This window comes from Orcinus orca, chromosome 3 (assembly GCF_937001465.1).
Source record: "Orcinus orca chromosome 3, mOrcOrc1.1, whole genome shotgun sequence".
NCBI lineage: Eukaryota > Metazoa > Chordata > Mammalia > Artiodactyla > Delphinidae > Orcinus > Orcinus orca.
This window is the reverse complement of record NC_064561.1, coordinates 109,639,922-109,663,551: the sequence shown is the minus strand read 5'-3', so window position 1 is coordinate 109,663,551 and position 23,630 is coordinate 109,639,922. Positions and strand designations below refer to the sequence as shown.

The 23,630-nt window shown below is 38.8% G+C and overlaps 1 protein-coding gene across 9 annotated transcripts in view; it reads right to left on the bottom strand.

Annotated features, from left to right (window-relative positions):
* KIAA0825 (KIAA0825 ortholog) overlaps window positions 1–23,630 on the bottom strand; it is a 402,948-nt gene that overhangs the window by 104,274 nt on the left and 275,044 nt on the right. The window lies entirely within an intron of this gene.

The window sequence follows — 23,630 nt, the reverse complement described above, 5'->3', positions numbered from 1 at the left end:
TCTTCTTTCTCCCATTTTCAACCAATCCTCAAGTTCAGATATTTTTACCTCCTATTTAACAAACTTGTTTATTTCCATCTATTCCCATTGCCACTGTCCTAATTTGGGCCACCATCATTTCTCTACAGAATTATTCTAACAGTCTCCAAATGGTTTTACCTCACCCTGATCCAATCCATTTTCCATGTTACAGAAGGAAGATTCTTTCAAAATCAAAACACATAAGGGAAATGACTGAAAAATATGATTGCATAAATTAAAAAAAAATCTCTTCAGGAAAAAATTCCCAAATAAAATCAAAGATAAATCATAAACTTGGAAAAATATTTGCAATACATAGAGCAAAGAGTTAATGTTGCTAGTCAATAAAGAACTCATAAATCAATATCTAAAAGAAATAAAGGCAAAGGACATAAGCAGCCAGTTTGCATAAAAATAAATGGGATTTAAGAATCTGAAAAGATGCATGGGACTTCCCTAGTGGTCCAGTGGCTAAGACTCTGCACTCCCAATGCAGGGGGCCTGGGTTCCATCCCTGGTTAGGGAACTGGATCCCACATGCCACAACTAAGAGTTCACATGCCAGACTTCCCTGGTGGCACAGTGGTTAAGAATCCGCCTGCCAATGCAGGGGACATGGGTTCAATCCCTGGTCTGGGAATTGATCCCACATGCCGCGGAGCAACTAAGCCAATGCACCACAACTACTGAGCCTTCACTCCAGAGCCCGTGAGCCACAGCTACTGAGCTTGCATGCCACAACTAATGAAGCCCGTGCACCTAGAGCCTGTGCTCCACAACAAGAGAAGCCACTGCAATGAGAAGCCCATGCACTGCAACGAAGAGTAGCCGCTGCTTGCTGCAACAAGAGAAAGCCTGCGCACAGCAACGAAGACCCAATGCAGCCCAAAATAAATAAATAAATAAATTTTAAAAAATAGAAGAGTTTGCATGCTTCAACTAAAGATCCTTCATGCCACAACTAAACGTCCTGCATGCTGCAAATAAGAACCGGCAAAACCAAATAAATAAATATTAAAAAAAGAATCTGAAAAGATGCTTAATCTCACTCATTGGAAAGGAAATGTAAATCAAAATTACAAATCACTTTATACCTATAAGATTGAGAAAAATTTAAAAATTTGAGCATGTGGGAAAAATAAGCCCTATCATATATTATCAATGGGTATGTAAATTAGATAAATGAACAAGGATGCTTATTGTAACAATTTTTACAATATGTAAAATGGAAGATAATATGAATATTCATCAAATGAATTTTGGTTAAACCATTTGTGGAAATGCATATCCTGGAATATTAGGCTGTAGTAAAAAAGAACAAGGTGGATCTTAAGGAGGTCATATGGAAAAATCTCCATGTTATATTTTTAAGAGGAAAAAGTGAGGTAGAGAACAGTTTGTACAAAGTGCTCTTATTTGTGTAAAAAAGGATATGTATACATATATATGTATATGTATGCATAGATAGAAATTCTCTGAAAAACTGAATAAGAAATGTTCACAAGGAAGGACATAGGGGGAGGGATAAATTAGGAGGTTGGGATTAACACATACACACTGCTATAGATAAAACAGATAACCAACAAGAACCTACTGTATAGCAAAGGGAACTCTACTCAATATTTTGTAACAACCTATAAGGGAAAAGAATCTGAAAAAGAAAAAATATATATATAACTGAATCACTGTGCTGTACACCTGAAACTAACACGACATTGTAAATCAACTTATACTTCAATTAAAAAAAAAAAGATGTTCACAGTGATAGCCTTTGGGGAGCCCTTTTATGCTGTGGCATGTGCTATTGATACTTTTTCAATAAGTGAAAACACCTAGTTATAAACATTACAAACACTATCATGCCATTCTCACCTTTAAAAACTCTCATGGCTTCTAATTACTGTTAGGATGACATTCAGGTTCCTTAAAAAAGCTCACATGACATTTAAGACAGGGTCTTAGCCTCATAGTGACCCTTTCTCTCACCACTTCCCTCTCTCAAACCCTACCTCTGGTCACAGGAAACATCTTCAGTTCCTCAAAGGTATGTGGAACAATTCCTTCTACACTGTTCACTTTTTCCTGTCTAATTATTCATGCTTCAGAAAATGTGAAAGTCTCTTTGGCCAGGAAGGGTTTTCTGATCTTCATATCCTTTTTAATGTTTAATTACATGTCTTTCCTACCACTAGATCACATGCTCGATGAAGACAGGGACCATACCTCCCTTGCTCACAGTTATAAACCCAGTGATAAATGTAATGCCTCGTCTTCAAATAACTGGATGTAGATGAACAGAAAGAATTAAAAGGAATTTGACTGATTTATTGTTAAGCAGCTACAATGTGGCCAGTCTTTAGTAGTGATTTTGGAAGTAAAAGAGAAGGTAAAGAATGAGCTGAAAGTGGGGAGTTTGGGTTGCAAAAGCACACAAAGCTACTCAGGATTATTACAAGTATGCGAAGAACATTGAAGGAACATTGAAAAACTGATCAATGGGTTAAAAAAGTGTGGAATTTGGGAATGGGAACAGAATGGGAAGGGATGAATAAGGGTAGATTTCCTGATGAATGTGGGGTTTTAACTTGATCTTTAAGTAAGGTGGGAAAAGGATGAAGGGTTTTGGAAATAAGAATGGAAATAAGGAGGAAGGGTTTTCTAAGTGAAGGCAAGAATGTAAGCAAGAGAACAGTGAGGCTGTAGAGATGCAGTTCCCCTAAAAAGTTGCTTTGTTTCTGCTCAAAGGGAGACTTGGCCTGCTCTATTCCCTACAGCTTTGTGATGATGCCATCTCAGACCTAGTCTAGAGGTACTACGTTCTCCAGAAATGGGCTCTGGAAGACATACTAGAGGAGGTTCCCAGTGGCCACTTTGGGATGGAAACATTATTGCTGAGCTGAAACCATTATTGCTGGTGCCCAAACCTGTCCACCTTCAGGATAACTCTGCTGAGTTTCTAGGCTACTAGGTGCTTTGTAACTCTTGAAAGAAACATCAAAGCGTGGCTCATTTTTCCCCCTTTAATTCCAGTATTCAAGTCTTCAAAAACTTTTTCTAGCAAATGATACGTCATTTCTGCCTCTTTCACTCCACCTCCACTGCTGCCACTTGAATCTAGGCTTCATCGCTTCTTTCCTGGAGAACTTCTTGATTTCTTACATCATTCGTTCCCACTTCAGGTCCATTTTCTCCTCACATCTGCAGGATATGATTTCTGTGCGGGGCACTCTCTTTTTTTCACACTTCACATGTTTTCTCCACTGGTGATCATTTCCTCCCATTTCTTCAACAATCACCTGTACACTAATGGCTCTCAAATTTATGTTTTGGGCCTGAACTTTCTCCTGAATTTCCAATAGGAAACTGAACATGTCACAGGACAAATTCCTTCTCTTTCCCCAAGACCTTTTTCTCCACTGTCTCATCTTGTTAATGCCACCACCTTTGCTCTGAGTGGAACAGGCTACAAGCACTGAATGATCTTTTGCCTTTTCCACAATCACTTAACATATTTTATTACTTCTTCTTCCAAACATTCCTTAAATTGTTTGCTCTTTTTTCACTTCTGCTGCACTTCAGGGATTCCAGTCCTCAGTATCGCTGGCTTAGTCTTCTCATTGTTTTCCAGGCTTGCAGTATTTCCACCTCTAGACCATGCTCTGATCTGCCGGGACAACCTCATAGTAGGAAGCCTCCAATGGCTTACCAAAACATAAGGTATAAGGATTGTTGCTGTTACCTGAATCCAGTTGACATTTCTGGTCTTATATTTCCAACCAAACTTCCCATATTTCCAACCTTCTCAAGATAATGAGCCATTCTCTATTTTTAAACAGTGCCAAGTTTTCCCACATTTCTGGGCCTTTGCCAATGCAGTTTTCTTAGCCCAGTGTATGCTTTCTCCCGTTTCTAGGTGGCCACCACCTATAACTCCTTTCATTTACTCTCACAAGTCATCTCTTGTAATTTTTTTCTCTTTGCCCCCAAGTCGAATTAATTGATTACTTATCTGCATTCTGATAACACATTAAACACACACACTGGGACTTCCCTGGTGGCACAGTGGTTGGGAATCCGCCTGCCAAAGCAGGGGACACGGGTTCAAGCCCTGGTCCGGGAGGATCCCACATGCTGCGGAGCAAATGGGCCCGTGCGCCACAACTGCTGAGCCTGTGCTCTGGAGCCCACGAGCCACAACTACTGAGGCCCGCGCGCCTAGAGCCCGTGCTCCACAACAAGAGAGGCCACCGCAATGAGAAACCCACTCACCATAACGAAGAGTGGCCCTCGCTCACCGCAACTAGAGAAAGCCCATGCACGGCAACAAAGACCCAATGCAGCTAAAAATAAATAAATAAATAAAATTTAAAAAACAAAACAAAACACACACACAACAATGTGTTAGGACAAGCTGTTTGGGATCATCACTACTGTGTGATCAAATCACAAAGCTGGTTCAATGACTAAACCCGGAGTTCTTTGACTCCTCCAAGTGCCTAGCACAGTGTTTGGCACAGGGTAATCATTTAATACATGTGTGTTCAATGGAGGACTAGATAACCTTCTATGGCTTTTTCTACATCAAAGTTAACTTTCTCAGATTGGCAATCAAAGAACTCTTTGAAATTGTCCATTGCTCCCCCAACATCATTTGCCTTAGAAACAGGGCTCTGTGCCTCATGTAGATCATAAATATACTTTATTTGCATTTTATATCAATTTCTAAACTTTTGCTTATACTATTGCTCCTACTTGGAAAGGGTTCTGCCTCCTCATCCTGCATAAAGTTTCTAAGCACATGTCTCTCTGCAACTTAGAAACCCTCTGGAACTCTGCATTTTATGCGGGCTATCTACTCATTTTGTATTCCCTTAGATCTACACCTTTTGTATGACATGATTCTTTACACACAAACACACCTCACACACACGTATATTTTATTCTATAGGTTGAACCTATGAAATAGCCAATATCCAAAAATTTTGACCTACAAAAATGGCAATTTCACGTGGTTCAACCTAATTATAAACTTTCTGAAGGCAAGTTGCCACAACACAAAGTTTTGGGCGTGGGGGGTTTGGGGCACAATTCTATGCAGACAGTAGGTCAGAGATTCCCAAAGTGAGGTCTGTGGACCCTTTTTGGGTCCCTGAGATCCTTTTAGGGGTTCATGAAACAAACAATTTTCATAATGATACTAAAATATTATTTGCCTTTTTTTTTCTTTTTTACTGTGTTGAAATTTGTAATAATGCTGCAAAAGCAATGGTGAGTAAAACTACTGGTGCCTTTGCACCAATTAATGCAGTGGCGCCAAACTCCTCTAGAGTTCATTGTATTCTTTGCTGCCTTGCACTTTTTTTTTTTTTTTTTTTTTTTACAGCCGGGATGACTTAGGGATGCCCTTAATGAGGTAGTAAAAATAACCCATTTTACTGAATCTTGACAATTGAATATACATCTTTTTAATATTTTGGGTGATGAAATGGAAAGTACACATAAAGCACTTCCACTACATACCAAAGCACAATGGTTGTCTAGGGGAAAAGCACTTGTGTGGTTGAGTTACAGGCTGAACTAGCCACTCTTGTCCTGGAATACCACTTTTACTAGAAAGAACAACTGACAGGTATCTGATAGATATTTTCTCAAAGATGAACAACATAAGACAGTCATTTCAAGGAAAGCAACTGATGGTATTTGTTGCCAATGATAAAATTCAAACATTCAAGCAAATTCAAAATTCTGGAAAACTTGTATCTGCTGCCATAGACTTGACAGTTTCCCAGCATTTAAAGAATTTTCTGGTGAGATTAGTGGTGATAAAAAACAATTATAAGTTTTGATATTGTATAATGAAGTATATCAACATTTAAAGATCTGTATAATTCAGTGAGCCAGTATTTTTCAGATGAACAATACCCGAAGTTACTAAATGTTACATGGTAAAAGATTCTTTGAAGTGCAAAGTATGGTCTCAGATTCCACATAGCAATTAAACTTTTAGAGGCCACACTTGTTGAGTTTCGGTGTAGTATCAGAAAAATACCCACACTTATCTGAAGTAGAAATAAAAACATTCCTATATATTTGTGTGAGGCCAGACTTTTTTCCCTATACTTCAACCAAAGCATCAAACCAAAACAGATTCAATGTGGAAGAAGATATGAGAATCCAGCTACATTAAGTCAGACATTAAAGAGATTTGCAAAAAGCAATGTCACTCTTACATTGTTTTGAAAAATGTAGTTATTTTTCATAAAATGTTATTTATGTTCATATGTAACTGGTTTTATTATTATTTTCAAGTGAACTAACATATACTTTAAAAATTTTAAGTTTTAGTTTCTAATATGGTAAATATCAGTAGAAATAATCCTCATAAATGAAAGCTTTGGGGGGATCTTCAATAATTTTTAAGAATGTAAAAGGGTCCTGAGACCAAAAATTTGAGAACCACTGCGGTAGATGCTCATTAAATGTCTAGTGAGGTCCTGAATCAATGAAGCAATACAAAGGAAACAAGGAAGGTTGTGATTATATATGCTGAGATATGTGATTAGGGGTTCACTTTTGTGGGCTGCCTCAAATACTAGGCTGTTACCATTCCTGTCACCATACTGAGAAGTGAATGAGGATTAAATCCTACTCAGTTTCCGAAAGCAATGAGGTGTTCCATTGGCACATCAATTGAAACTCAGTTTTAAATGGAAGCAGGATTAATTATTCTTTAAAAATTACAAATGAAAAAGGACTCACAGAGTAAATGTCCCCCTCATCTGGCACTGGTTCCATATATCAGGCAAAATCTTCAGGAACAACTCTTAGACTTCCCTTAAATTGCTTTAGAAAATGTGAGTTATGAATACTACTACAAGGTACATTTCCTGGGAGGCTGGATCACGAAACACACAACACTGGGAAGTAGTCAGTCTGTTAGCATTGAAGTTGTGCTCTCACAACACAACTCCTTTGGGCAGGATGGGTGTGGGGAATGGATAGTTTCATGGTGAAGTCAAGTGGGGCAACAAGGAAAGCGAGGCAGGAGCAGTTCTTCAAAGGAGCACTGAATTATCAACACAAAGTCAAAAACATGTGGCAAATTGCTGACTACTAAGAACCAACAACAGCCAACAGACTGGTCTGCTGTGCCACAAATAGAAACACCGTGGCTTTTTTTGAGCAAAGGCATTGGGCCAAATGAGACTACGAGGCAAATAGCAGCTGCTGCCCATAACAAAGGAGACTACAATATGTTTATGAGAAAACGACTGTCAGTCATGCTTTGCCTATCTATTCAGCTACACCTGCACAGATATACATCAAGAACCCAATCCTGAAAAATAAAGAAGCTTTCTGAGGAACAAATGGCACACAAGTTCTCAGTAAACACCTCTTTTTCTTTCTTTTTTTTGAGAGAGTTAGCTCCCGTCATACTTTATTTTTGCCTCTTTTGGCATAAATTGTTTTCAGCCTGGTATTCTAGTTATACTTGTACAAATTTGATTTTTCCATCTCTAGTGGAAGACCACTCATTTACCCTTAGAAGTCCATAGCACAGTGCCATATACATAGTAGGTGCTCAATAAATACCTGCTGAATAAATGAAGTCTAAAATTAGCAAAATGGCTTCATTAATATTGCAAAACAGAAGATGGCAGTGTGGGAAGATGCCAAGTTAGAGTCTTCCCACAACTAGGGCGCCTGCCAGCCACTGGTGGGGGATCCTGATGCCCAAGGAGATGGGAGGAACCCCCAAGTGAACCAGTAGGACGTGGGGGGACTGAAGGGGGAAGGAGAAGTGGAGGCGAGACAGAATTGACGCCCCTGATGCTGGGGAGACCAGGAGAGGCAGGCAGGAGGGGCCCCCGGGAGGAGCTAGAGGGGAGCAGAGGGCATTTGCCCACCCACCTGGGCACGGGGAGCCTACTGAGCTCCCCGGCCAGTCTCCTGCCTGCCAAGGCCCCCTCCAGGCCTCGTGGATCCTTGGGGGCATATGAGGGAGGCTGAGGATATCAGGAGAGGCAGGCGGGAGGGGCTCTCGGGACCAGAGGAGCAGGAGAGGAGAGGAAGGCGTTTGCCCCACCCACTCGAGCCCAGGAAGCCTGCTGGGCTCCCAGGTGAGGTCCTCCACCCTCTGAGACCCGGGGTGGGGGGCACACCTGGGCCCCTCTGTTCCACTGAGCCTAAGCCCCAACCCCCACAGCCCCTCAGGGCCTTTTCCAGCCCTGTGTGTCCTAAGCATAGGCCCCACCCACTGCCCAAACCTTGCCCTTGATTAGGCCCCACCCTCCACAGCCAAGGCCTTCCCCTTACCCTATTTTATTTTTTCTTTTCTTTTCCCTTCTCCTCTTTTTTAACATTGTGGTACTGCTGTACCTTCTGGTTGTTGATTCATCCATATTTTTATTTGTATATTCTTCCTAACATATCTGTTAGTGTCCTAGTCTGATTTTATTTTTTACTTTGTTATTGTTCTCACTTTTTTGTTTTTTGCCACCCCACACGGCTTGCGGGATCTTGGTTCATGAGCCAGGGGTCAGGCCAAAGCTCCCATGGTGGGAGCTCCGACTCCAAACCACTGGACTAACAAAAACCTCAGACCCCAGGGAATATTCATTGGAGTGAGGTCTCACGGAGGTCCTCATCTCAGTACCAAGACCCAGCTCTACCTAAGAGCCTACAAACTTCAGTGTTGGAAGCCTCAGGCCAAACAACCAGTAAGACAGGAACACAATCCCACTTATTAAAAAAAAAAAAAAGACAGGGCTTCCCTGGTGGCGCAGTGGTTGAGAGTCCGCCTGCTGATGCAGGGGACGCGGGTTCGTGCCCTGGTCCAGGAAGATCCCACATGCCACGGAGCGGCTGGGCCCATGAGCCATGGCCGCTGAGCCTGCATCTCCGGAGCCTGTGCTCCGCAATGGGAGAGGCCACAACAGTGAGAGGCCCGCATACCGCAAAAAAAAAAAAAAAAAAAAAAAAGACAGCAAAAAAATATGTCACAGGTGAAGGAGCGAGGTAAAAACCTACAAGACCAAATAAATGAAGAGGAAATAGGCAATCTATCTGAAAAAGAATTCAGAGTAATGACAGTAAAGATGATCCAGAATCTCGGAAACAGAACAGAGGCATGGATTGAGAAAATACAAAAAATGTTTAACAAAGATCTAGAAGAACTAAAGAACAAACAAACAGAGATGAACAACACAATAACTCAAATGAAAAATACACTAGAAGGAATCAGTAGCAGAATAACTGAGGCAGAAGAATGAATAAATAAGTTTGAAGACAAAATGGTGGAAATAACTGCTGAGGAGTAGAATAAAGAAAAAAGAATTGAAGACAATCTCAGAGACCTCTAGGATAACACTAAATGCACCAACATTCAAATTATAGGGGTCCCAGAAGAAGAAGAGATAAAGAAAGGGTCTGAGAAAACATCTGAAGAGATTATAGATGAAAACTTCCCTAACATGGGAAAGGAAATAGTCAACTAAGTCCAGGAAGAACAGAGAGTCCCATACAGGATAAACCCTAGGAAAAACACACCAAGACACATATTAATCAAACTAACAAAAATTAAATTCAAAGAAAAAATATTAAAAGCAGCAAGGGAAAAACAAAAAATAACACACAAAGGAATCCCCATAAGGTTATCAGCTGATTTTTCAGCAGAAACTCTGCAGGCCAGAAGGGAGCGGCAGGATACACTTAAAGTGATGAAACAGAAAAACCTACGACCAAGATTACTCTACCCAGCAAGGATCTCATTCAGATTTGATGGAGAAATCGAAAGCTTTTCAGACAAGCAAAAGCTAAGAGAGTTCAGCACCACCAAACCAGCTTTACAACAAATGCTAAAGAAACTTCTCTAGGCAGGAAACACAAGAGAAGAAAAAGACCCACAGAAACAAACCCAAAACAATTAAGAAAATGGTAATAGGAACATACATATTGATAATAACCTTGAATGTAAATGGATTAAATGCCCCAACCAAAAGACACAGACTGGCTGAATGGATACAAAAACAAGACCCATATATATGCTGTCTACAAGAGACCCACTTCAGACCTACGGACACATACAAACTGAAAGTGAGGGGTTGGAAAAAGATATTCCATGCAAATGGAAATCAAAAGAAAGCTGGAGTAGCAATGCTCGTATCAGATAAAATAGACTTTAAAATAAAGACTGTTACAGGGTATAAGGAGGGGTGTGACATAATGATCAAAGGATCAATCCAAGAAAAAGATATAGCAATTATAAATGTTTATGCACCCAACACAGGAGAACCTCAATACATAAGGCAAATGCTAACAACCATGAAAGAGAAATCGACAGTAACACAATTATAGTAGGGGACTTTAACACCCCACTTACACCAATGGACAGATCATCCAAACAGAAAATAAATAAGGAAACACAATCTTTAAATGACACAATAGACCAGATAGATTTAATTGATATTTATAGAACATTCCACCCAAAAGTGGCAGAATACACTTTCTTCTCAAGTGCACACAGAACATTCTCCAGGATAGATCACATCTTGGGTCACAAATCAAGCCTCAGAAAATTTAAGAAAATTGAAATCGTTATCAAGCATCTTTTCTGACCACAATGCTATGAGACTGGAAATCTATTACAGGAAAAAAAAAACTGTAGAAAACACAAATACATGTAGGTTAAACAGTACACTACTAAATAACCAAGAGATCACTGAAGAAATCAAAGAAAAAATAAAAAAATACATAGAAACAAATGACAATGATAACACAACGACCCACACCTATGGGATGCAGCAAAAGCAGTTCTAAGAGGGAAGTTTATAGCAATTCAATCTCACTTCAAGAAACAAGAAAAATCTCAAATAAACAATCTAACCCTACACTTAAAACAACTAGAGGGGGCTTCCCTGGCGGCGCAGTGGTTGGGAGTCCGCCTGCCGATGCAGGGGACGCGGGTTCGTGCCCCGGTCCGGGAAGATCCCACATGCTGCGGAGCGGCTGGGCCCGTGAGCCATGGCCGCTGAGCCTGCGCATCCGGAGCCTGTGCTCCGCAACGGGAGAGGCCACAACAGTGAGAGGCCCGTGTACCGCAAAAAAACCAAAAAAAACAAAAAAAACAAACAAAAAAACAACTAGAGGGCTTCCCTGGTGGCGCAGTGGTTGAGATTCCGCCTGCCGATGCAGGGAACATGGGTTCGTGCCCCGGTCTGGGAAGATCCCACATGCTGCAGAGCAGCTGGGCCCGTGAGCCATGGCTGCTGAGCCTGTGCGTCCGGAGCCTGTGCTCCACAACGGGAGAGGCCACGACAGTGAGAGGCCTGCGTACCGCAAAAAAAAAAAAAAAAAAAAAAAAAAAAAAAAACACAACTAGAGAAAGAAGAGCAAAGAAAACCCAAAGTCACTAAAAGGAAAGAAATCATACAGATCAGAGCAGAAATAAATGAAATAGAAACGAAGAAAACAATAGCAAAGATCAATAAAGCTAAAAGCTGGTTATTTGAGAAGATAAACAAAATGGATAAACCCTTAGCCAGACTCATCCAGAACAAAAGGGAAAGGACGCAAATCAATAAAATCAGAAATGAAAAAGGAGAAATCACAACTGACACCGCAGAAATACAAAGGATTATAAGAGACTACTACAAACAACTATATGCCAATAAAATGGACAGCCACGAATAAATGGACAAATTCTTGGAAAGGTAAAATTTTCCAAGACTGAACCAGGAAGAATTAGGAAATATAAACAGACTTATCACAAGCAATGAAATTGAAAACCTAATTAAAAATCTTCCAACAAACAAAAGCCCAGGACCAGATGGCTTCACAGGCAAATTCTATCAAACACTTAGAGAAGAGCTAACACCCATTCTTCTCAAACTCTTCCAAAAAATTGCAGAGGGAGAAATACTCCCAAATTCATTCTATGAAGCCACCATCACCCTGATACCAAAACCAGAAAAAGGTATCACAACAAAAGAAAATTATAGACCAATATCACTGATGAACATAGATGCAAAAATCTTGAACAAAATATTAGCAAACAGAATCCAACAACACATTAAAGGGATCATACACCATGATCAAGTGGGATTTACCCCAGGGATGCAAGGATGCTTCAATATATGCAAATAAATCAATGTGATATACCACATTAAAAAATTAAGGAATAAACACCATATGATCATCTCAATAGATGCAGAAAAGCTTTTGACAAAATCCAACAGCCATTTACGATAAAAACTCTGCAGAAAATGGGCAGAGAGGGAACCTACCTCAACATAATAAAGGCCATATATGACAAACCCATGGCAAGCATTGTACTCAATGGTGAAAAACTGAAACCATTTCCATTAAAGATCAGGAACAAGACAAGGATGTCCACCATTGCCACTCTTACTCAACATAGTTTTGAAAGTCCTAGCTACAGCAATCAGAGAAGTAAAAGGAATACAAATTGGAAAAGAAGTAAAACTGTCACTGTTTGCAGATGACGTGACACTGTGGAGAGAAAATCCTAAAGATACCACCAGAAAACTACTAGATCTAATCAATGAATTTGGTAAGGTTGCAGGATACAAAATTAATGCACAGAAATCTCTTGCATTCCTATACACCAGCAATAAAATATCGGAAAGAGAAATTAAGGAAACACTCCCATTTACCATTGCAACAAAAAGAATAAAATACCTAGGAATAAACCTGCCTAAGGAGGCGAAAGACTTGTACTCAGAAAACTATAAAACACTGAAGAAAGAAATCAAAGATGACATGAACAGATGGAGAAATATACCATGTTCTTGGATTGGAAGAATCAACATTGTGAACATGACTATACTACCTAAAGCAATCTACAGATTCAGTTCAATTCCTGTCAAATTACCAATGGCATTCTTCATAGAACTAGAACAAAAAATGTTACAATTCGTATGGAAACACAAAAGACCCTGAATGGCCAAACAATCTTGAGAAAGAAAAACGGAGTTGGAGGAATCAGGCTCCCTGACTTCAAACTATACCAAAAAGCTACAGTAATCAAGACAGTATGGAACTGGCACAAAAACAGAAATACAGATCAATGGTACAGGATGGAATGCCCAGAGATAAACCCATGCACATATGGGCACCAAATTTACGACAAACGAGGCAAGAACATACAATGGAGAAAAGACAGCCTCTTCAATAAGTGGTGCTGGGAAAACTGGACTGCTACATGTAAAAGAATGAAATTAGAACACTACCTAACACCATACACAAAAATAAACTCCAAATGGATTAAAGACCTAAATATAAGACCAAAAGGAAAACATAGGAAAAACACTCTTTGACATAAACCACAGCAAGATCTTTTTTGACCCACCTACTAGAGTAACGGAAGTAAAAACAAAAATAAACCAATGGAACTTAATTAAACTTAAAAGCTTTTGCACAGCAAAGAAAACCATAAACAAGATGAAAGGACAACCCTCAGAATGGGAGAAAATATTTGCAAATGAAACAACAGACAAAGGATTAATCTCCAAAATACACAAATAGCTCATGGAGCTCAATATCAAAAAAACAAACAGTCCAATTAAAAAATGGGTGGAAGACCTAAATAGACATTTCACCAAGGAAGATATACAGATGGCCAAGAGGCACATGAAAAGATGCTCAACATCACTAATTATTAGAGAAATGCAAATCAAAATTACAATGAGGTATCACCTCATGCAGCTCAGAATGACCGTTATCAAAAAATCTAGAAACAATAAATGCTGGAAAGGGTGTGGTGAAAAGGGAACCCTCCTGCACTGTGGTGGGAATGTAAATTGATACAACCACTATGGAAAACAGTACGGAGGTTCCTTAAAACACTACAAATAGAACTACCATATGACACAGCAATCCCCCTACTGGGCATATACCCAGAGGAAACCACAATTCAAAAAGACACACGCACCCCCGTGTTCATTGCAGCACTATTTATAATAGCCAGGTCATGGAAGCAAGCTAAATGCCCATCAACAGATGAATGGATAAAGAAGATGTGGCACATACATACAATGGAATATTAGCCATAAAAAGAAACGAAACTGAGTTATGTATAGTGAGGTGGATGGACCTAGAGTCTGTCATACAGAGTGAGGTAAGTCAGAAAGAGAAAAACAAATACCATATACTAATGCATATATATGGAATCTAAAAAAAAAAAAAAATTGCTACTGATGAACCTAGTTGCGGGGCAGGAATAAATATGTAGACATAGAGAATGGACTTGAGGACACAGGGTGGGAGGGGGAAGCTGGGGCGAAGTGAGAGTAGCATCGACATATATACACTACCGAATGTAAAATAGTTAGCTAGTGGGAAGCAGCAGCATAGCACAGGGGGATCAGTTCGGTGCTTTGCGATGACCTAGAGGGGTGCGATAGGGAGGGTGGGAGGGAAGATCAAGAGGGAGGGGATATGGGGACATACGTATGCATATGGCTGATTCACTTTGGTGTACAACAGAAACTAACACAGTATTGTGAAGCTATTATACTCCAATAAAGATCTATTAAAAATAAAATCTATCGAGCTATATACACTGGGTGTACTTCACAGAATGTATGTTTTATTTCAATAAAAAGTTTATTTAAAAAAATATTGCAAAACAGTCAAAAAACCTGCTGTTATCATTCATCTATTTGTTCATCCAACAAATATTTGTTGAGCTCCTATCCCATGTAAGGTAATATGCTAGATGATGTTGGTTATGTTAAGATGAAGCAGACATGAATATTTCCCTCAATGACTCCATAGTTCAGTAATCCAAATTTGTCTCTTTACTGAGAGCTAAAAACACAATATACATTTTGTTTTTTTTTCTTTTTGACTACATCCTTATCCACCAACATCACTTTTTTATGGAAAATTAAGATAGTCAGGAACAAAGAAGGATCAGATTCACAAAAGCTATATGCAAGGAGAAAAAAAATGTTAGGCTTACTTTGCCAAAACTCCAAGGATGAAAAGATGTTGCTCATATAAAACAATGTATTTGGTTTAGAACAGAAAAGATGTACCAGAAAGACATGGTGTACCCATTTATTGACCCAATTTGAGTCTATAGCAAAACAAAGTTTAAGTAAGAAAAATCTTACTTTGGTTACAAGAACTCACAATCCTCATGTACGATAGGAATGGAAAGAACAATTTCCAGGTGGTGAGATTAGTTAACATGGGGAAATAGAATAGGGTTGTGGAGTTTCCTTTTCAGGTTTTTTTTTTTTTTTTAAAATATAAGGTTGATTATCATTAGAAGATGATTGAGCTATCCTTCTCACCCTTAGACCCTTTCAGGACCCTTTCAGTCATACAAATGCCAGTGAAAAAGAATGTAACAGAGTTGGTGAGCAACATGTCAGTTTCATCAGTTTCACTACAAAGCTAAAAGATAATTTACTGACATCATCACATCATCACCTGATCACTTTCATTTAGACAAAATAATTATTGAGTGCACGTTGTTCCAGGCACTGGCCTAGTGAATACATCACTGGATGAAGAGGCAAGATACCTGTCCTTAAGGAGCTTACAGAATAGGGAGTGCATACAAGTGACTCCAGCATTGTGTGATAGTAATAATGGTTTTATTGTATGCTAGAGCTAGAAAGTCTAACTCAAACCAACATAAGGAAAAATTCATTGGCTAAGATAACAGAACAGAAATAGAACCTCAAAGAACAACAGGGGACCATTCTCTTGATTTCAGATTAGCTTCCTTTGGATTGGCTCCACTTTCAGATAATTCCCCCCTTGCAGAAGAAGGGAGCTCATGGGTTACCCTCTTTCACGTACAACTGAAGAGGAATCAAAGTCTTAGAATGTGGTATTCTTGGCCTGATTAGGCTGGTGTGGATTATCTGCCCATTTCTGAACCAGTCACTGAGGCTAGGGGGACTAAATACATGGATTGGCTCAGCCTCCAGCTCACTCACCTTTACCTGAGGCACATAGCCATAGGAGGCAGGGTACTGTTGTCTCAAAAAGGAGGATGTGACTCTAGACCCCTAAAACAGCAAACGTCCACTATGCAGGAATACACTTGCTTGACAGTATATTCAAGAAATAGCCTTTGAAGAGGGGATGGAAAAATTAGGGGTATGGGATTAACAAACTACTATATACAAAATAGATAAGCAACAAGGATTTACTGAATAGCACAGGCAATTTTACCCATTGTCTTGTAATAACCTATAATGGAATATAATCTGCAAAAATATTGACTAACTATGCTGTACACCTGAAACTAATACAATACTTAATGCAGTATTATAAAGCAACTATACTTCAGTTAAAGAAAGAAATAGTCTTTGAGCACATTGTGGAGATGATGTACTGGCCTAAGCATTTTTCAAGATTAAAAAGATGTTGACAAAAAGCTTATAATCTTGAAAGGGGGATAGGAAGATATATACAGATAAGACACAAAGAAGAACTCCCATGTACTTTGGAGAGTTGTTGGAATAGAATTCATCTCATCATAACCTAAAGTAATACAGTTTCTCCTTACTTTGGAATGACCTTTAAACATCCTATATTATCTTGTTCTAAAAACTGTATCTTCAAGAAATGGCAAACTTCTCCAACTGGGGCTACTGATAGAAGGAAGACTGTCACCATTAATAATGGCGCCTCCCTTAAACACAGGACCTAGCACACAGTTGGTACTCAGAAAAATCTTGGTTGAGTGAGTGAATGAACAAATACCATGGCAACATGTTAACGGGTAATAGATGAGATTCCCGTGGTCATGTAATGTCAGTTTTAAAGATATCTCTAAACCTTGTCTATGACAAGTTATTTCTCTACAGGTTCATAGGGAGCCACCTTGCTCCCTCAGGTAGCCCTCCAAAGCTCATCAGTAGCGTCATTTACACAGCTCGCATTGTGTGTGATGAAATCCAACCTGGCATCTACCACACCTTCAGTTTTTCAGCATAAAACAAAGTGCAGCTTCCCCCACAGAGCATCCTGATTAAACAAATTAACTATGGTGCTGCCTGCAAACACACACACTAGAGTGCAGGAAATGAACAGATACAATGGCCAAGTCTGTATTTAATTTTAATTAAATTTCATTCTGTAGCTCAATTAATCCACATCTCCAAATGTCAGCAGGACTTAGGCAAATGGAATGACATCTGCTGCACTGCACAGGACTATAAAACCTTCACTGCATGCTAGGTCTCTGGAAGCACACCAGGAAAAATGAAATATCTTTATTAAGTGTGGAGCAAAGTGTAGAAGTCTAACTCACGGTCTAATGAAAGAACATAAACTAGGAAAGAAAAGTAGACTAAGAATGCGAGTGGTTATGGGCATGGCAAATTTTGCTCAATATCCTGCCTTGTGTTATTTATTGTTTTAAAGTTGCATTTGGCTTTATAGCTGTTTCCTTTCATATTTACCTAGTGGGTTTCCCAGTTGCCCAGGTTGGTTTTCTTTTTTTAAACTGACACAGATTTCTTTTCTGAGAAAAGGGAATTGGTGAAGTAGGGGTGACCTTTCTGCATAAAATATGGAGAAGACCACATTTGCTATGCAAGGTCATTTGTTACAGGAAGTCAGAGGTGGAACAGAAAGAATGTGGGGTTTGACAAGCCTAGATTAAAATTTTTGATCTGCCACTTAAATATCAGATTAGAAGGTTAAAAAAAAAACAAAAAAAACATTATTAATTAGTGAGACTGTTCCCAGCCTGACAATGACTGGTTTTGTGAAATGTTTTTGTAGTGTTTTTAGAAAACGTCAATGTGATCTTTACTGTTGGATGACAAGAAATAGATGAATCTTATTACAATAAATTTGTTTAGCATTATGTGTCAGACACTGTGCTAGAACTGGAAACACAATGCTGAGTAAGACATGGTCCCTTCTCTGGAGAAGGGAGTGGAACAAGGAAAAAATAATCACAAAAAAATGTGACAAACTCCTATCAAATAGAGATGCCCCAATTATTAGACAAACCCTAGAAAAATGCCAAAAGCCTAGGAGTGGGTGCTTGTCTCCTATGAAATGGCCCTAAAGGATGGATGGGATTTGAGCAGAAAAATAGCAGGGAGAGAGCAGAAGGAAAAGTAGGTGCAAAGAAAGGGTAGGGAAAGTAACTTGTTTTCTAGTTTGGAAAAAAAGTTCAAAGTCTAGAGAGAAACTAAGACAGGAGGTGAAGAGAGAAAGGTACTTGGGTCAGACTGGCTGTTGTTGTATGTACTGTGAAGGTCTCAGGATTGGATCCTGTAGGAAAACGGGGAATCTCTGAGGGCTTTGGACTGGGGAGCACATGACCGGATCTGTGTTTGGCAGTGCAGTCTTCAGAAACCCACATCCTCCATCTTGGTCTCTCAGAGCTAAGGTGAGATTTTTGGCCTCATCTAATACACTGTTTTATTTCTCAACTGTTCACAGCACAGGTGGGGAAGAGGAGTGCTATTTATTGGGCCGCTTAGAATCCTCAACAGTGAGGAAGTAGACTTTTTGGCCTTCATTCTGGTGTTTGGGACCATCATAGACCCAAGAAGATCCCTGTTGAGGATCAGCCACTAAATTTATGTAAAGCCCTCAGAAAGGAAGAGGCATAAAACCCAGGAAATGTAACCAAAGGAGGAAAACACTGGACTAAATAAAGAGGGGCTGACCACAGAGGAAGTCCAGGTTTCTGTTCATCCAAGAAAGAAAAGGCAATAAAAGAAAGGCTTTCGTCACCTCCGTAATGGCTGTGATTCAGTAAAAGGGAGATTGCCTGCTGACTTTGAAATTCAGAATATCAGAAATGTTGATGTTACCTTAGAATAGCAGTTTGATGGTTTTACTAAATATGGGCCAAGTAGGATTTTGGGGGTTGGTTTGAGAGCCTCTAATTTAGTGTAGCGTTATTACAAGAATAATATTTTGCTGCCTTTTTAAGAAAAGCCATCCTAACTTTTAATGACTTAGAAAAAAATCCTCAAACAACTTAATTGTAAATTGGAGACTCACTGGAATGATACAAGAACATGTATAAGCAGAAACAGAAAGATTTCAATTTAAGTGGAAAGAAGCTAAAGATAGAGTGGACAGTCTAGCATTCTCACTTAAAACATTAATGTTGAAGACTGAGGAATCTTACATAAACTAATAATCTATAAAAGTTTTTTCCACTATGTGTGAATATTTTGGGAGGGGAAATAAAGTCTCTTTGTATTTTGCCATACTTTGCATTTCTCTCAGATTTTCTTTTTTGTTTTTCATAAATTTGTCCTTATTCTTCTCTTTTTCATATGTCTATCTAAAATTTTAACTCTCTTCTAATTTTACATTTTGATTTAAATTATGTGCTTACTCAAAATAGTATAACACTTTAGAAAAGATCATGTTTATCTATCAACATAGAAGGTGAACTGAACTGGAGGACTAAACTTCAATATATTAATTATTAAAAACTTACAGATAACAGAATAAGGAATTTGACTCTGGCAAACTCTTCAAGAAAAATGTTCTAGTTCTGCTATGGCTACACTACTGAATTTTAAAATCAGTATAGGAAGATATGGTACTGAAATTTATCTAATAAAAATGTATAGGAAATAATAATTAGCCTAAAACTATCTCATGATCCTATCTAGTGGGACACTGAATTGACATGTGGTTCCTAGCATATTAATGAATTTGAAACAGGAATCAATAATGTACCACTAATTTAATCAGGGTTAAAGTTGGTTTTATTCCTGCCAGAAAGACAATGAGACATATTGATATTATAATAGTCTAAATATGTAAAAGTGAAGAACTGACATTGTAAAAAAACTTTAATTGAGTTAATGAATTAAATTGCCTCTAACAATCAATCTTAATGTATAATGTGAATAAGTACATAAAGCATTTCTGGCTTTTTGTTTGCACTGAGTTATAAGTATTTTATATACAAAATTGGTATAAAAAATTGGAATTTAGAAACGCTAACCTATACTACTGAATGCTTACTGCATTTTCCAAGGACCTGGAAAAGATAATATCTAACTATGAAGTTGTGTGATCCTATCAAGAATGTTTTTAAAAAATGAAATTGATTGACACTAACCTAACTTATTTAGTTGAGGTTTTTCTTGAAGTTGGGAACTCTGAGATTAGAGCTCAAAGTTTCTTGCAGCACTGAGGGTCCAGGAATTTAGGCAACTTGTATTTATGATAGTTTTTCATTGGTAGAAATAACTTCTGTGTTGAACGATCTTGAATGATCACTATTTCTTAGGTCAGGTTTTTGATAGTAAATGAAGTTAAAATGTACCTTTTTAGATACTAAAAGTTAGATATACATAGTTAAATGACAATTACATTTTTCTCAAATTATCTGAATAATTTTTTCAATTTTGTTCCCACATATGTGGGCCTCTGAATGGGAAGTCACTACTTACATTATAGATTCCCCCCATCTCTTACCCTTAGTTTTTTCTCTAAGATGGAAACCAAATGGTCACATAATATAAATTGGCTATTTCAATATCATTCCTTTATTTTTATCAAAGTAAAATATAAAATTTTACCTCATCAGAATTTTATACATGAGCCAAGGCACCTAAGGGGCAGGTTTCATAAAGCACCTATATCATAATTAATGAACCATCATAAAGTATTAATTAATAACAGGCTCTAAGAAAAATTTATAAAAATTTCTAGATACTCATATATTCTTAAATAAATACTATTTATACATCACAAGGTATAGTATCCAAGTAGGCTGCTCAGGAGATATCAAGAGAGTAATATGAACTACAAAAATCTCAAAATAAGATCAGCAAAGTTTAGTGAGACAAAGCAAAATTTAGAGAGGTTTGAAAGTCTATCTTGGTTTTGATTTTGCCCTTCTACTAGAAATCCATTGCTTGACAATCCACTCAAACACAAAGGACAGTGAAAGAATGAGTGTGGCACAATATATAAAAACACTGTGGAAAGAGTAGGGTTGACATGGAGTATTGTAATGGTATAGAGTCACAAACATTCAAAACGGATTTGAACTTAGAAATCACCATAGACCAATTATATCATCCATCATTCCTCTCCCTCTTTCCTTCATACTTGTCCTATTCTATCCTATTCCATCCTATCCTCACTGCATCATATCCCTTCCCTCCCATTTCTCTTCTCACCTTCCTTCCGCTTCCTTGTTCTCTCCTTCCTTTCTATACTGTTTCCTACCAAATGCCCATTATTTGCTAGGCATCATGCTAGGTACCAAGGGAAGATAATTAAGATCGGGTACCTGTCTTTAAAGAGCATATCACCACCTTTATAGGAGGGCCAGTAAATTATCTAAACAGATAGTTGTCATTCAATGTGATAATTATAATGAAATTGAAGGGAAGCCTGCAGAAGTGCACCTAAAATCAGAAGGCTCACTGGATAGGAGATTCCTGAGATGCATCTTAAAGCATGAGGAGGATTATCTAGGAAAAAGGAATGGAGAAATATGGTTTAGGCCAAAAGGACAACATGAATGAAGACCCAGGGGACAGAAAGCATCAAACAATATCTGTACGAGAAACTCAGTCTGCACAGCCACATTTGGTGGCCTGGGGAGTGACAGGATTAGTTTTATATTTTAGAAAGTTCATGCTGACAGCAGAGTAGAAGGTGGATTTAAGAAGAAGGAAACTGGAGTTCGGAAGACTAGTTGGGGGCATTTTTCTACTGGATTCCAGGTGAGGGACGATTAATGCCTAGTGGTCATAAAATAAAGAACATTAAACAACACGCTTGGTAGATACAAAATCAAACCCCAGGTTTATCCACTCCCAGTCCAGAACTCTCTACTGTACCAGAAACACCGTTTCTTATCCTATGGCAAAACTGAAACATTTTTGTTGGAGGCTTTTTTAAGTACATGTAAATCTGTGAAGGATAAATCTTTTGGGATGACCAGATTACTGAGCTCTGGAAGCTCAGCTCCAAAACTTTTACAGAGAGCAATTCAGTATTCATTTATCATGAGTATTTTGCATAATACATCAATCATTTGAATATAGAGATATGCCATTTTAGGGGAGAAGAAAATTCCAATCAGAGCCCTTAATGTTATATTCATTGTTTGGAATGTTATATTCATTGTTTGGAATCAAACAATCAAATCAAATATTTGGAATCCATGCGAATATAAGTTGCTTGTTTCCAGAGGAAAGGGTGCGGGCCTTTTCCTGGTATCTCTTCATGTGTAACATCCCAATGCTGCTACTTCTGATGCCCAAATAGCTGCTCCATTATACACCCCCCACTGCTGGTGCCACTGCAACATTTCAGGTAACGAGGTAAGGGGCACACTTGAGTTCTTTATGTGCCAAGAGGAGAAAAATTAATTTTCAGTGCTAAAAAGATGAGGCTGCTGGTGCAGACGGTCACTAACCACCACCAGCTGCTCCATAGATTCGGCATTTGGAAAAGGGAGCCCATTTCAAAATCAATAACATAACTTCAGGACATGAGACACCAAACTGCATCAGTGTTCTGAGCAAGAAGATATGGTCCAAGCCATACTAGATAGCCGGATGATTTGACAAAAATATTGACAATTCAGTTTGTGCTCACATTATATTTCTAAATATCTCAATATAGGGAAAAATCATAAATGTCAAAAATATTGTGCTTGCTTTAGTAGACTCATAAATAGACAAAATATACATCTATGAGATTTGTTTGCAAGACGGAAGGTTTAACAGAACATGGGGTCTTCTGGGTGGACATAGGGGGGAATGTGATAACTACATGCAATCTTCCTGAATTCCAACAGAAAGTCAAGTGAAATTTATACACACACACACACACAAAAACACACACCATACCCAAAAGCATTTTCTTGTACTGTTTATGTCAAAGTACAGAAATATGAATTTTTTTAAAGTAGCATGAATGAAGAGTGTAAAAGAAAAAAAACAAAACACCACCCTTAAATCTAATCATCTCCCTGTCTCAGCTTCATGGATCCAGAGCAGTGGCTCTCAACTTTGGCGGCCCATTAAAATCACTGGGAAGCTTTTAAAACAACCAGGACCCACAGCTGCATCCTTAACCAATGAAGTCAGAATCTCTAGAGCTTCATTCCTGCTGGCGGGCGGGAACTAGGTATTGGTATTTTTTTCACATTTCCCAGGTGACCCTAATGTGCAGCCAGGGTTAAAAGTTCCTTCTATGTCTGGATCTCTCAACCTCAGCACTACTGACATTTTGGGGCAGGTAATTCTTTGTTGTGGGAGCTGCCCTGTACATTGTGTTATGTTTAGCATCCTGGCCTTTACCCACTAAATGCAGTAACAACCCCTTTTCCCCAGTTGTGAGACAGGCTGGGACCTGGGACCTTTTGCCACAGCGCTTACACCTGGATGAACAACTCCTTGAGCAACAAAATACAAAGAAACTATAAGGAACTAAAAATAACTGTGTGCATGCACAGCTGCGGCAAATTATGAACAAGATACAAAAAGACCAAAACCCCAACTGCCACTTCTGAGGAGCTGGGAGAAAAGCAGGGTACTGCGAATGCACGCTGCACACAGCACCACCAAGGAAGGGGGTGGGCAGACCACCTAAAGCCATCCCTCCAG